The following is an 11971-nucleotide window of genomic DNA, read 5'->3' as shown; positions in this document are numbered from 1 at the left end:
CATTACTTTGCCAACAAAGGTCTGTCTAGTCAAGGCTATGGTTTTTCCAGTAGTCATGTATGGATGTGACAATTGGACTATAAAGAAAGCTGAGTGCCAAAGAATTGATGCTCTTGAACTGTGGTGTTGGAGAAGACTCTTAAGAGTCCCTTGGACTGCAAGGAGATCTAGCCAGTCCATCCTAAAGGAAATCAGTCCTGAATATTCTTTGGAAGGACTGATGCTGAAGCTGAAACTCTAATACTTTGGCCACACTGGCCTGCTCCATCATCTACAAAAATACCAAACTCCTTGGTATTGGGAAAACTGGATATGCACATGCAAAAGAATGAAATCAGACCCTATTCTCACCATATACAAAAATAACATTTGCATCTTTAATCCATTCTGAGTTAAGACCTAAAACTACAAAGCTCCTGGAGGAAGACATAGGAGGAAAATTTCATGACATTGGATTTGGCAATGACTTCTTGGATATGACACCAAAACACAGGCAACAAAAGCAAATATGTACAAAATGGACTACATCAGACTTCTGTGCATCAAAGGAAACAAGAGTGAAAAGGCAACCTATTGGGGGGACAGGGGACTTGCAAGTCATATGTCTGATAAGAGGATTAATATCCTGGCCACTCCTAACACTTGCTCTGTTTCGGGTTCCCGGCCACGCTGATCTTGCTGAATGATCATGCCCAGTACAAACCCTTTCACCTGGCCTCAGGCAGCCAGAGCCCTCCAGGCCCATAAAGCTCAGGCCAGTTCCCAACCACCTGCATAATCTCAAGGGTAAAGGGAGCCCACTACCTGAAAACTCCTCTGATGTGGCAGATTTAAACTGGTGACACTCAGTCCTCATTTGGACGTGCTGCCTGATGGAGTCCTGGGCTTCTCCAGCATAGTTCCCAGTGTGTCCTATTGGAGGATACTCTGGCTAGCCTGCCCAGCCACACCCTGCTAAGACCAGATTCCTCTAGCTCTACCTTTAGAGGGAATATGCGTATTTGTGTAGGTTAGGGTTTGGAATTAGGCAGATGACTTACATCCTTAAGAGCCCACTCCATTGACCTGCACCTCCTAACACCTGCCTTGTTCCAGATTCCTGGCTGTCACTGAGTTGGTTGTATGGAACTCCACCTGGCCCCTAGCTCAGTCAAAGCACCCTGCCTGAAAGGTTCTCTTTCCATTCAGATTTGAACAGCCAATAACAAAACCTATGGTGAGAGTGAAACAGCACAGCTTTATTCAGTGGCCAGAGAATGGAGAGGTGGGAAGCTAATTCAGAAATCAACTTCTCAACTCAACTTGGGTTGAGACACCACATTTATGGTGGGCCAGGGTAAAAGAGAGGGAATTGAGTAAAGAGAGGGAGGACTATTCATGACTCATCTGAGAACAGGAATGTGGTTTGCTCAGAATTCGAACAACATTCCATTTTAGTCCTTGTGTGGATTCTTCCAGGGCTTCCAGGTCTGTGGTGCTCTATCTGGCCAGTCCCAGAGGCTGAAAGTTCAGCTTCTCTGTACGCCAGTGTCGAATTGAATCTCTGAGACAGGGTTATGAGTGAAGTAGAAAAGGATAGCTTTATTACTTTGCCAAGCAAAGGGAGCCACAGCAGACTACCGCCCTCAAAACTCTTGAGTCCCAACTTGGAGAAAACGGTGAGAAATTTTATAGTAATTGTTCAAAGAGGGCGTGGTCAGCTCACGGACATTCTTCTGATGGGTTGGTGGTGAGTTAAGTAGGAGCATAATCAACCTTCAGGTCCAACTGGCCTGGGGTCTACATGCTTGTGGACAGCATAGCAACATTAATTGTTAATCTCCCACCTGGAGGGGTTTTCAGTATCTGCAGTATAGCTCAAAGATATTGTGTATATCCGGAGAAGGCAATGGCACCCCGCTCCAGTACTCTTGCCTGGAGAATCCCAGGGACGGGGGAGCCTGGTAGGCTGTGGTCCATGGGGTCACACAGAGTCCGACACAACTGAAGTGACTTAGCAGTAGCAGCATTGTGTATATCCCTTGATGTGGAAAGAGGACCTTGCCCCAGGGATGTTCTTGACAGTCCGTGGTCTCTCATCCCCTCCCTTCCCTAATTAACAACTGCTTGAATCCGCCCGTTGGAACTCAGGGAAGGTCGGGGAGGCTGAATGAAGGCTGTTTCCTGTAATCCAAAAAACAGGGGACACATAAGGCCTTCTGCCCAGGAGCCCCACAGGGCCCTGCATAGTATCATCCCCACCACCTGCACAGCCTCCAGGAAGAAGCCCACGCCCTAAAGATCATTATGAGGTGGCAGCCTTAAACTGGTGAGAGTGAGCCCCCATTTGGACTTGGTGCCTGACGGGTTCCAGGCCTTTCTAGCAACCAGAGCTCCCAGGTGTCTCTTGATTGAATGATACTCTAACCAGTCCGCCCAGTCCTTCCCTCCCAAGGCAGCAATCATCTGGAAATCTGTCTTCTGAGGGAATATCCCAATTGGGTAGATTAGGGTTTTGGATTATGTATATGCCTTGATCCCTAAAATGCTGCTCACATTGACCTGTCTCTCCAGACCCTTGCCCTCTTCTAGATCCCTGGCTACCTTGAGCTTCACCTCACATACCTGTGCAATATGCACCTCTTCAGCAGGGACTGGGCAGCCTGGGCCCTCACAAGTATTGCTGAGGAGGTGGAGAATTTGGAACCCTGTGCACTGTTGGTGGGAATGTAAATTGGTGCAGCCACTATGGAAAACAGTATGGAGGTTCCTCAAAAAAGAAAAAAAAAAATTAAAGATAGAATTACCATATGATCCAGCTATCCCACTTTTGATTTTTTATCTAAAATAACTGAGAGCAAGATCTCCAAATGATATTTGCACACGCATGTTCACAGCTGCACTATTCACAGTAGCCAAGAGGTAGAGAAACCCAAACTTCCACTGATGGATGAACGGATAAAGAAAATGTGGTATATTATATATACTTTTTAAAAAAGTATTAGTGTTTTTAGAAAAAGGAACTCTGATATGTGCTACAACATGGATGAACTTTCAGGATATTGTGTTAAGTGAAATAAGCCAGTCACAATAAGACATCGTATTATTACACTTATATGACTTATCTAAAGTAGCAAAATGCATGGAAACAAAGTTGAGTTTTCACTGCCAGGGGTTCGAGAGAGGGAAAACTGGGGAGTTGTTCAATGGGTGCAGAGTTTGAGTTTTTCATGAAAAATTTCTAGAGATCTGTTGCACAATAAAGTAAATGTAGTTAACACTACAGAACTATACAGTATAAAATGGTTAAGATGATGAATTTTATATCATGCATTTTCTACCACAATTTAAAAATGCCAAATTTTCCTGCCTAATAATCTTTGCTCCTGCTATTCTCTCAACCTGGAATACTCTTCTCTTGCTTTACGCATGACTGGTTTCTCTTGCAGATTGTGACTGCAGCCATGAAATTAAAAGACGCTTACTCCTTGGAAGGAAAGTTATGTCCAACCTAGATAGCATATTGAAAAGCAGAGACATCACTCTGCCAACAAAGGTCCATCTAGTCAAGGCTATGGTTTTTCCTGTGGTCATGTATGGATGTGAGAGTTGGACTGTGAAGAAGGCTGAGCGCCGAAGAATTGATGCTTTTGAACTGTGGTGTTGGAGAAGACTCTTGAGAGTCCCTTGGACTGCAAGGAGATCCAACCAGTCCATCTGAAGGAGATCAGCCCTGGGATTTCTTTGGAAGGAATGATGCTTAAGCTGAAACTCCAGTACTTTGACCACCTCATGCGAAGAGTTGACTCATTAGAAAAGACTCTGATGCTGGGAGAGATTGGGAGCAGGAGGAGAAGGGGACAACAGAGGATGAGATGGCTGAATAGCATCACTGATTCGATGGCCATGAGTCTGGGTGAACTCCGGGAGTTGGTGATGGACAGGGAGGCCTGGCGTGCTGCGATTCATGGGGTCGCAAAGAGTCAGACACGACTGAGCGACTGAACTGAACTGAACTAACTCTCTTGACAACCCTAACTTTTAAAATAGGTCCCCTTCATTCTCAGCCACTTGTTTATTCTTTTCAAAACAAGTGTCCTTTTACATCACGTTACGTGATTATGTAACTTATTTCTGCTCGTCTTTCTTGCTGTATTATAAAGTCTGAAGACAGCAACTGTGTCTGTATTTAAACCACTGCACCTAATTTAGCAACAGAGACAACAGATATACTTTTTCGGAATGAAAAATGAGTTACAAATGAGTCTATGTAAACTGGGAGTAATAACATTTGCCTCATGGGGTTGCATGATAATTGGGTGCATAATGTATATGGCATAGGGGCTGATACTTAATAAGAACTCAGCCTGTATTTTCAGGGAAGGATATTTTCATTGTACTATGCCAGGGACCAGCCCCAGCTGATCCAGGGTATTCAAAGGGGAGACGGCTTAGGCCACTATTTAAATATTCATCAAAGATATAAAGAGTAATAGAATGAGGATAGCTCAGTAGGAAAATTCAGTGGAGAAAAGAGGCTGAGTAGCTTGGTTTACGCGGGAGACCAATAAAACTTCAAGACAAGAAGTTTGCACCACTTACGTAGGCCGCAGGCATCCTTCCGTTCTCCCGAAGGAGAGGAGACACTGAGGCCTCCCCAGTCGGATCTTAGAAACCCAGGCATAATTAGTAAGCATGGCGGGTTCCGCGCTCCAGATGGAGACTCAGCCAGAGTGAGAGAGAGAGAGACATGGGGAGACCAGTATTTCGAGAAACTGATCCCAATTCTTTATTTTCCATGGTCTACTTTTATACACTGAGATGTTATGCAAAAGTCACATGGGGTCAGCAGTCCTGACTTTTATCAAAGTCAGGTGCTTCATACAAATGTATACAGAGGTCTTAAGGGTGTTACATCATCTTCTGGCCAGGGGGGCCTGCTGACAATTTATGACCCTCTCCTTGTGACAGCGGTCAGTCAACCAGGACACTTATTTCTCCAGGGGTGATTATTCTTAAAACAGACACCACCCAAATAAAGTTACATTCCTATAGGGGGAGGGTATAGTGGGTTTTAGTTAAGGAAAGAATTTACTTAGCCTAAGGTCTAACGTGATTAATATCAAAGGTTAATACTTATTTCTTCTATATATTCATTAATGTGTGTAAGGGCAGGGGATGTGGAGTCTTAGCAACAAACATTGGCTCAACAAATGAAAAACCCTTTACCAATACAATTTCTAATCAGCCCATTATACTAATAGTTTTCTAACTTTTCTAAGGAACCTGTTTTTAGAAGGTTTAAAGCATCTCATGCCTCTCATGGTTGGGAGGCTGTGAGCAATCACATGTGGCCGGACAAGCCTGTCAGACAGGCTAGAGAACCTTCAGAGGAGTTTGTAGGTTAAAACACTCTTGTCACGCCCAGGAGTTTTGATTAATTGGAGCTCTAGGTTAACTCCTTCTCCGAAAGAGGTGGTGGGGGACAGCCCCCCGTAAAGTCAGAGGTGTAGGGGAGAGCACAAAGTAGTAAAGTAGGCAGGCTCTGGTTATGGGGGTAGATGCTCGAGAATTTCCAGGGGGACTCCTGAGGCTCGATCCCGCCTTTGCGTATGTTGAGCCTCCTTCCTCATGACCTTTGTCATGGGCGGAGTGCCTCACGCCGGCCCCCAACAGTACTATACTCCAGGATTCTCAGGAATGGTGCAAGGACTCTGGGCAAGGCAGAGCTATGAGCATGTTAATAAGAAGTATTCTAATCAGGAGGGGCAACGTTCTGTGCCTGGGTGTATAAGAGCAGAAACAGTTGTTTATTCTTTGCTCAGAAACTTTTCTGTACCCAGTGCCATCCACTCTGCAGGAGAGGATGAAATACTTAAAGCATGAGTTCCAAACTGGGGGACCCTTGATGACCCATGGATAGAATTCAAGGGTCTGTGAATTTGGATGGGAAAGAAATTACACCTTTATTTTCCCTGGTGGCTCAGAGGTTAAAGCGTCTGCCTGCAATGCAGGAGACCTGGGTTCGATCCCTGGGTCGGGAAGATCCCCTGAAGGAAATGGCAACCCACTCCAATATTCTTGCCTGGAGAATCCCATGGACGGAGGAGCCTGTTGGGCTACAGTCCACTGGGTTGCAAACAGTCAGACATGACTTCACTTTCACTTTAATCTTTTAACAGAAATTATTAATTCCTTCACTATATAGCTCAGTTGGTAAAGAATCTGCCTGCAAGGCAGGAGACCCCGGTTTAATTCCTGAGTCAGGAAGATCCGCTGGAGAAGGGATAGGCTACCCACTCCAGTATTCTGGCCTGGAGAATTTCATGGACTGTGTAGTCCATGGGGTTGCAAACAGTTGGACACGACTGAGTGACTTTCACTTTCACTTTCAACTATAAATGGAGCCCCTTAAAACCGCTCAGTAGTGCTAGTGACTGTGTCACCAATAGAAATCTCTAAGATTTTCATATCACATTACAATCAGATATCCTGAAATACTGTTTATGCTCATTACTAATTCAAAACAATGGTAGATGTTAGTCCTGACACTAGATTTTTTTTAAATTTGAGTTAATAAAGAAGTATATATCTTTGCATATAACAAATTTTGCTTTTAAAATATTTTATAACATTATAAATTTCCTTCCTTTGTAATTCTGTATATTTTATTCTGAGGCATTTAGAAATATGATTTTATTAATAATAAGCGGTCCCTATTCACAAGATTGCCAAGGTTTTTGGTATATGTGTATATACAGTGCCTTTCATTTAATAGGAGGGCTTTGAATGATTCTTCATGGTCATGAGAATTTTTCCTTTGGGCACTGCCTTAAATCTATAATTACATAAAGAATAAACAAGAGAGGCCAACTTGATCCCTAGAGAAAACTTGACTATGTTTTTTTAAAAACTGGTACAGAAAGATTTCTTTCACTTTAACTTTTCATCCTCTGAAGAAAGTTTGAAATGTATCTATGCTAGGTATTCTGATGGCATAATTTCATTCCTTCTAAATAACAGCTCAGATGCCACTTGTGACATAGCACCTAAAACAAGGAACTATGATAAAGGACCCTTGTGATTTCTGATGTCAGTGAAGTGTGACTGTGACTCTGAGACCAACTTCATGGATTGTGTTACAGGCTTTGAAATGAGTGTGAGCAGAATATGTGATATTTTCTTTGCTGAAAAAAAAGATTAAAAATGAAAAACATAAAAACATTCAGAGTCTAATAAAGGAAAATAGGAATGATAAATGTGTATATATTATGCACAAAAGGTTTAGATATAGCCTATACATGTATATATAGAGAGACAAAAATGTAAAGTAAAAAGAGACCCTACTTGTCTTTCTACTAACTCTGTAACATGTGGCAGAAGGGGCGCTGACCCAAGTATTTCTGATTAAACAATGCTGACTGAATGTGCCTTCATTGCCTAAAGAAACCAGAATCTTCTCATTCTGGCTCACCCCCCTTCACCCCCCCTACCCACTCCCCGAGTCAGAGTCTATAATAAGTAATGAGTTCTAAGTACCCGCCTGTATGTGAGACGGCATAAGAAATTCTTCCTTTTGGAAACCCCTCCTTCCCATTTTCTTGTGTAGTCATGGCAAGTAAGCTTATCTCTTTATAGTAGTGTAAGAGTGGTTTGGATATAACCAAACCACTTTCAGGTCTGATGGAGTAAACTGAGACACACCAATTCTCTAAGAATAAATGGAAAAGCCAGATAAATACAAACAGCATCTCTATAAAACAATCCAAGAGCTGCTAGAGCATCGAGGCTGGAGGGGCCAAGATTCCAGAAGTGGAACTGCAAAATGGAGAGCTTTTTCCTTGGCCAGCTGGAGGTGTTTACTGATTCTAGGTAGAAGGCTGAGCACCTGGGCTTTGCCTGGGTCAAAGGTCATCACTGGGAGGCGGGGAGCAAAAGAAAATAAAGCAGTTATATTCTGGGATCTCACAGGACTGAAGACACAAAACTGAAATCTTGGAGAGCCAGGATTTCAGAAAGAAGGAAGGAAGGAAGAACTGAGGGACCCTGATGGTTTCCCCTCAAAATTTTGCTGAATTAGAAAGCTGTAATACTTGGTATAGGAAGTAAGGATGAGAAAATCACTGTTTTTCACAAGTTTTCTGCTTGGCATCTTTACCTACCCAGCAGAGATGAGAGTCATAGTACCAAAATCCAAGAAAAAAATACACACTATAAACCGGCCCACAGGTAATTCACGTATTAGATTAACAGACAAGGACTTTGATTCAAGTATTCAAAAATGGAACTTCCCTGGTGGTCCAGGGGTTAAGATTCCATGTTTGTAATGCAGGTGGGTATGGGCTCAATCCATGGTCGGAGAACTAAGATCCCACATGCTGCACAGTACAGCCACCCCCCTAAAAAAATTCCCCCCAAATGACAAAAACATAAAAGAATTTCTCCAGGGCATCAGAATCTATTTTTAATGGAAATTCTGGAACCAAAAAATACAATCACTGAAATCAAGAGCAGTCTGGGAAATCAAGAGCAGGTATAACTACCTCTGTGCACATAGATATTGACGTTGGCTCAGGACGTGACTCAGTTGCACCTCCGGAGCCAGGTCTCAGTGCTGGAATCCTAAAATCTAGTGCAGACTCAAAGGGTTTGTGCAGACATGAAGGAAAAAAACAAACAAACAAACAAAATCAACTCTTCACAGAGCGGAAGGAGTGGGTAGGATGATCTGAGAGAGTAGCATTAACATATACATACTACCATGTGTAAAATAGATAGCTAATGGGAAACTTCTACATATGACACAGGGAGCCCAGCCCCTGGTGCTCAGTGACAACCAAGGTATCTTTCACTTAGTGTTTGTTTGGCTTAAATATGCACTACATCAAAACACTATTCAACAAAGAACTTAAAAATATTTGGTAAAAATGACATGTATAAAAAAATGATAGAAAAAAAAGATTAAGAACAATTCAGCTGGGGCATATCTGGGAGGAATGGGTAATAAACAAGACAAAACAAAAACAATATTGGAACCGTTATGGATTACTATGCCCAGGCACTACAGGCTTAAATAAACCACTAACTCGGGGGGAGAGCAAGTGGGCAGAGTCAAGAGAACAGGAGAATGGATGTGCAAGGTAGATTTCCCACTATAAGGCTCCGGTGCCTGCGTGGTGTCTGGACCCAGGCATTTTTGGTTAGAACTCTACAACATAGTGGGGGAAAAAACACTGAGTCCTACCTAGACTCAAATCTGTCCACCGAGCTGGGCAACCTCAAGGAAATATCTTTGTACGAGAGATTGCTAGTCTAAAATAGGGAGACGGGATTAGTAACCCTGAAGATCTACACGTCTAACTCTGAAGCTATAAACAAGGGATCACACAGATCTCCTTCCTTCAGAAAAGGCCAGTCCTCAGGCTTCGAGCCGTCCCGGTTTTTCGGCACATCTGCATTAGCTCGGGGGATGGACCCCGCACAAAGCACCGCCTCATTAACGCCTCATCAACCCGTCTCGAGCAGGCCTTCAGGGCCCAGCGCTGGGTTTCTCAGTCCTTCCTCCACCTCCCCGGAACGGCCGACCTCGGCTGGGAACCCGCGACTGTGTTTCCTCCCTGAACAGACAAAATCACCTGGGCCATCCAGGCCTAAGCTTCGCGTCCGCGGCGGCCTCCGAGAGGAGAGCTGAGGGGAAATCGACTCCCTCGACGATCTCCGCGGCCTGGACCCGCCCCCTCAGCCTGGAGCCAGGCTGCGGAGGGCCGATCGGCTCGATGAGCGGGGGCGCAGCTGCGGCTAAGCGGCCGACGCCGGGTCCGCGCCCACTGTCTCCCGCTCCCCGCTCTCTTCTTCCGATTCCCACTCCTTCCCCCGCCCGTCCAGCGCCGCCCGCCCGGGAGAGTTGCCGGGAGCTCCCAGGGAGGCTCAGGTACGGCCGTCCTCCTGGGCCCGACGGGAGGGGCGGATGTGCGGAGGAAGGAAACGGAGACGACGTCCGTGCCCCGCCGCCCCCAACGTCCGCGTCGGGCTGAGGGGCTGGCCCCTGGGGTCGCCGAGTGGGAAAAGGCTGGGGTCGGAGGGGCGGGTTACCCTGAGGAAGAACGATCAGGACCTGGGTGTGCAATGAGGGGCGGTTAAGGGGGAGAAGAATAGAAATTGTAGGGTGCTCTGGGGAGATGGGAGGACAACAGCGGCGGGGATAGGGAAGCCTGGAGAAGAGTTGGGAGGCAGCCCGGAATGTGAGTGCGTATCTTGGGGTAAAAAGGACTAGAGTCAGGAGCAGATGGCGGGGGACGTGACCTGGTGCGACTGAGGCGGGGGCGGGTGAACGGGGCTGCTTGCTGGAGGGATAGATTTGTTTCTTTATTCAAAGACTGGGGAGAGAGCGCGCCAATCCCGTTGCGTTTATAATGACCGGAAGGGTAAGGTGAATCATTAACACTTTGACAGCTTTTGTGAAGAACATCTTCAGGCTGTGTCCATCCAAGTCACTCATTTCCGTGAAACTGTACCAACCAACATTGCTGATGAGAGTTGAGGAATCAGAAAGGGAACGGAGGCTGGGAAAAGGGAACCCTCTATACAGATTTCAAGCTTTTTCTAAAATGAAATACTAGGCGTTTTGGTGTGCTTGTTGTTTGCGTAAAGCAAAAAAGAAGCCAACATTTACTAAACAACAGGTTAGAAGTATATTACGTACTGCCTCTTCAAAAAATACAGGAAATTGTGAACGTATGATGATGGCATAAGATGCTTATGGTGATGTGACATTATAAAAATGTATTGGTGATGTTGAAATACATCACTGAAGGTTCTGTTGTTTACATATATACCTAGACACAAACACCTGAATTTATATGTATTTTGGGCAGGAGAGATCTAGGGAGAATATATATAAGTCTAATTTCTGAGCATGGTTTATTTCTACTAGTCGTCTGGTGCAAATATCATCATTTGCCCTATCGTTCATCAAGTGCAGTTAATAATCTGCCTGCTGCCTTGTTGATGGCTTTTATGTTTGTCAGTCGCTGATTTCTTGCTTTCATGAAGCTGATTCTTGGATTATGGGCCCTGAATTTGGGTTTGCTCATCGTTAAACTTGTAGTTTTACTGTACGTTTCACAAAGATGTTATGTAAGTCTGCCTGCTATTTGTTTTTGGATGTTGAAGCAGCCCTTTTGTAGGGTTTAAAATATAAATAAAATGCAGGTGTAATTAAAAGCTCAAGTCCTTTGGTTGCTTCTTTTGTCATCTGTTTCTCCATACTTTCTGTAACATTTCTGCATGAATGAATTATTCAGAAATCGAAGTATGAGGAATAAAATGGGTCAGATGCCGGGTGTACGTGACAGAAATATTGTAGAATGAAGAACTCTAGAGCTGTTACTTAGGTAGCAAGTACTTGGTTTTTGTTACAAGTGATTACGTTTCTGGTTTGGAAAATTATTTCTTATCAAAGAAAAGTTTATATCAATTTGTTTGGATGGGAAGTCACCTTAAAATTTTACTTTATCTGGTTTATGAAACTGGACTCTGGGCTTGTTTTTTTCTTTTTTAAGTGAATGATTAACCACCATACTGATGTCTAATTATGCTTAAAGATCTTAGAGGTTGTTGTTTGCAAAGGGAAAGAGGGCTGCTGGGTTGTTACAGGGAAACGGTCTTTATAGAACAGAATTGTGTAACCTGATAGACAACTTATTGAATAAATACTAAAATTGATCATGCACAGTTATTAATAATTTAGGCCTGTGTTTCTGCTATTTCAATCAGTAGAGTGACTAATGCTGTTACTTATCTTTTACCAAGCCTTAGTTTTCTCTTGATTTCTTGGTGCTTACTTCAAAGAAGTGTTGTAAAGAATTAAAAAATGTGTGTAAGTTACTGAGCACAGTGCCTAACACAGAGTAAAATATTCAGTACACCTTAACTATTCTCGTTATTCATCCATCTTCTTGTCCAAGATACTGAAAACTTCTGTTTGCATATG

The 11971-nt window shown here is 43.9% G+C and overlaps 1 protein-coding gene and 1 long non-coding RNA gene across 5 annotated transcripts in view; one reads left to right on the top strand and one right to left on the bottom strand.

Annotated features, from left to right (window-relative positions):
• Positions 1 to 1561: 1561 nt before the first annotated feature.
• Positions 1562 to 9599, bottom strand: LOC139176378 (uncharacterized). Its single transcript, XR_011560789.1, has 3 exons — positions 8523 to 9599; positions 2605 to 2749; positions 1562 to 2163 (listed from the first exon to the last, which is right to left on the bottom strand). It is a non-coding gene; the product is annotated as an uncharacterized lncRNA (long non-coding RNA).
• Positions 9600 to 9751: 152 nt separating this feature from the next.
• Positions 9752 to 11971, top strand: part of VAMP4 (vesicle associated membrane protein 4) — a 29222-nt gene continuing 27002 nt past the window's right edge. The window contains exon 1 of one of the 4 annotated variants that reach the window (XR_011560788.1): positions 9752 to 9910. The gene's annotated coding sequence lies outside the window, so the exon portion shown is untranslated. Of the gene's footprint in view, positions 9911 to 10056; positions 10221 to 10392; positions 10662 to 11971 lie in introns of those variants that run through there. The other 3 variants (XM_019976690.2, XM_019976691.2, XM_070768166.1) reach the window with 3 other exon arrangements.

The sequence above is a fragment of the Bos indicus genome, chromosome 16 (assembly GCF_029378745.1).
Source record: "Bos indicus isolate NIAB-ARS_2022 breed Sahiwal x Tharparkar chromosome 16, NIAB-ARS_B.indTharparkar_mat_pri_1.0, whole genome shotgun sequence".
In the NCBI taxonomy this organism is placed as follows: domain Eukaryota; kingdom Metazoa; phylum Chordata; class Mammalia; order Artiodactyla; family Bovidae; genus Bos; species Bos indicus.
Note: the sequence above shows the minus strand (reverse complement) of the source record. Positions and strands in the feature narration are given on the sequence as shown.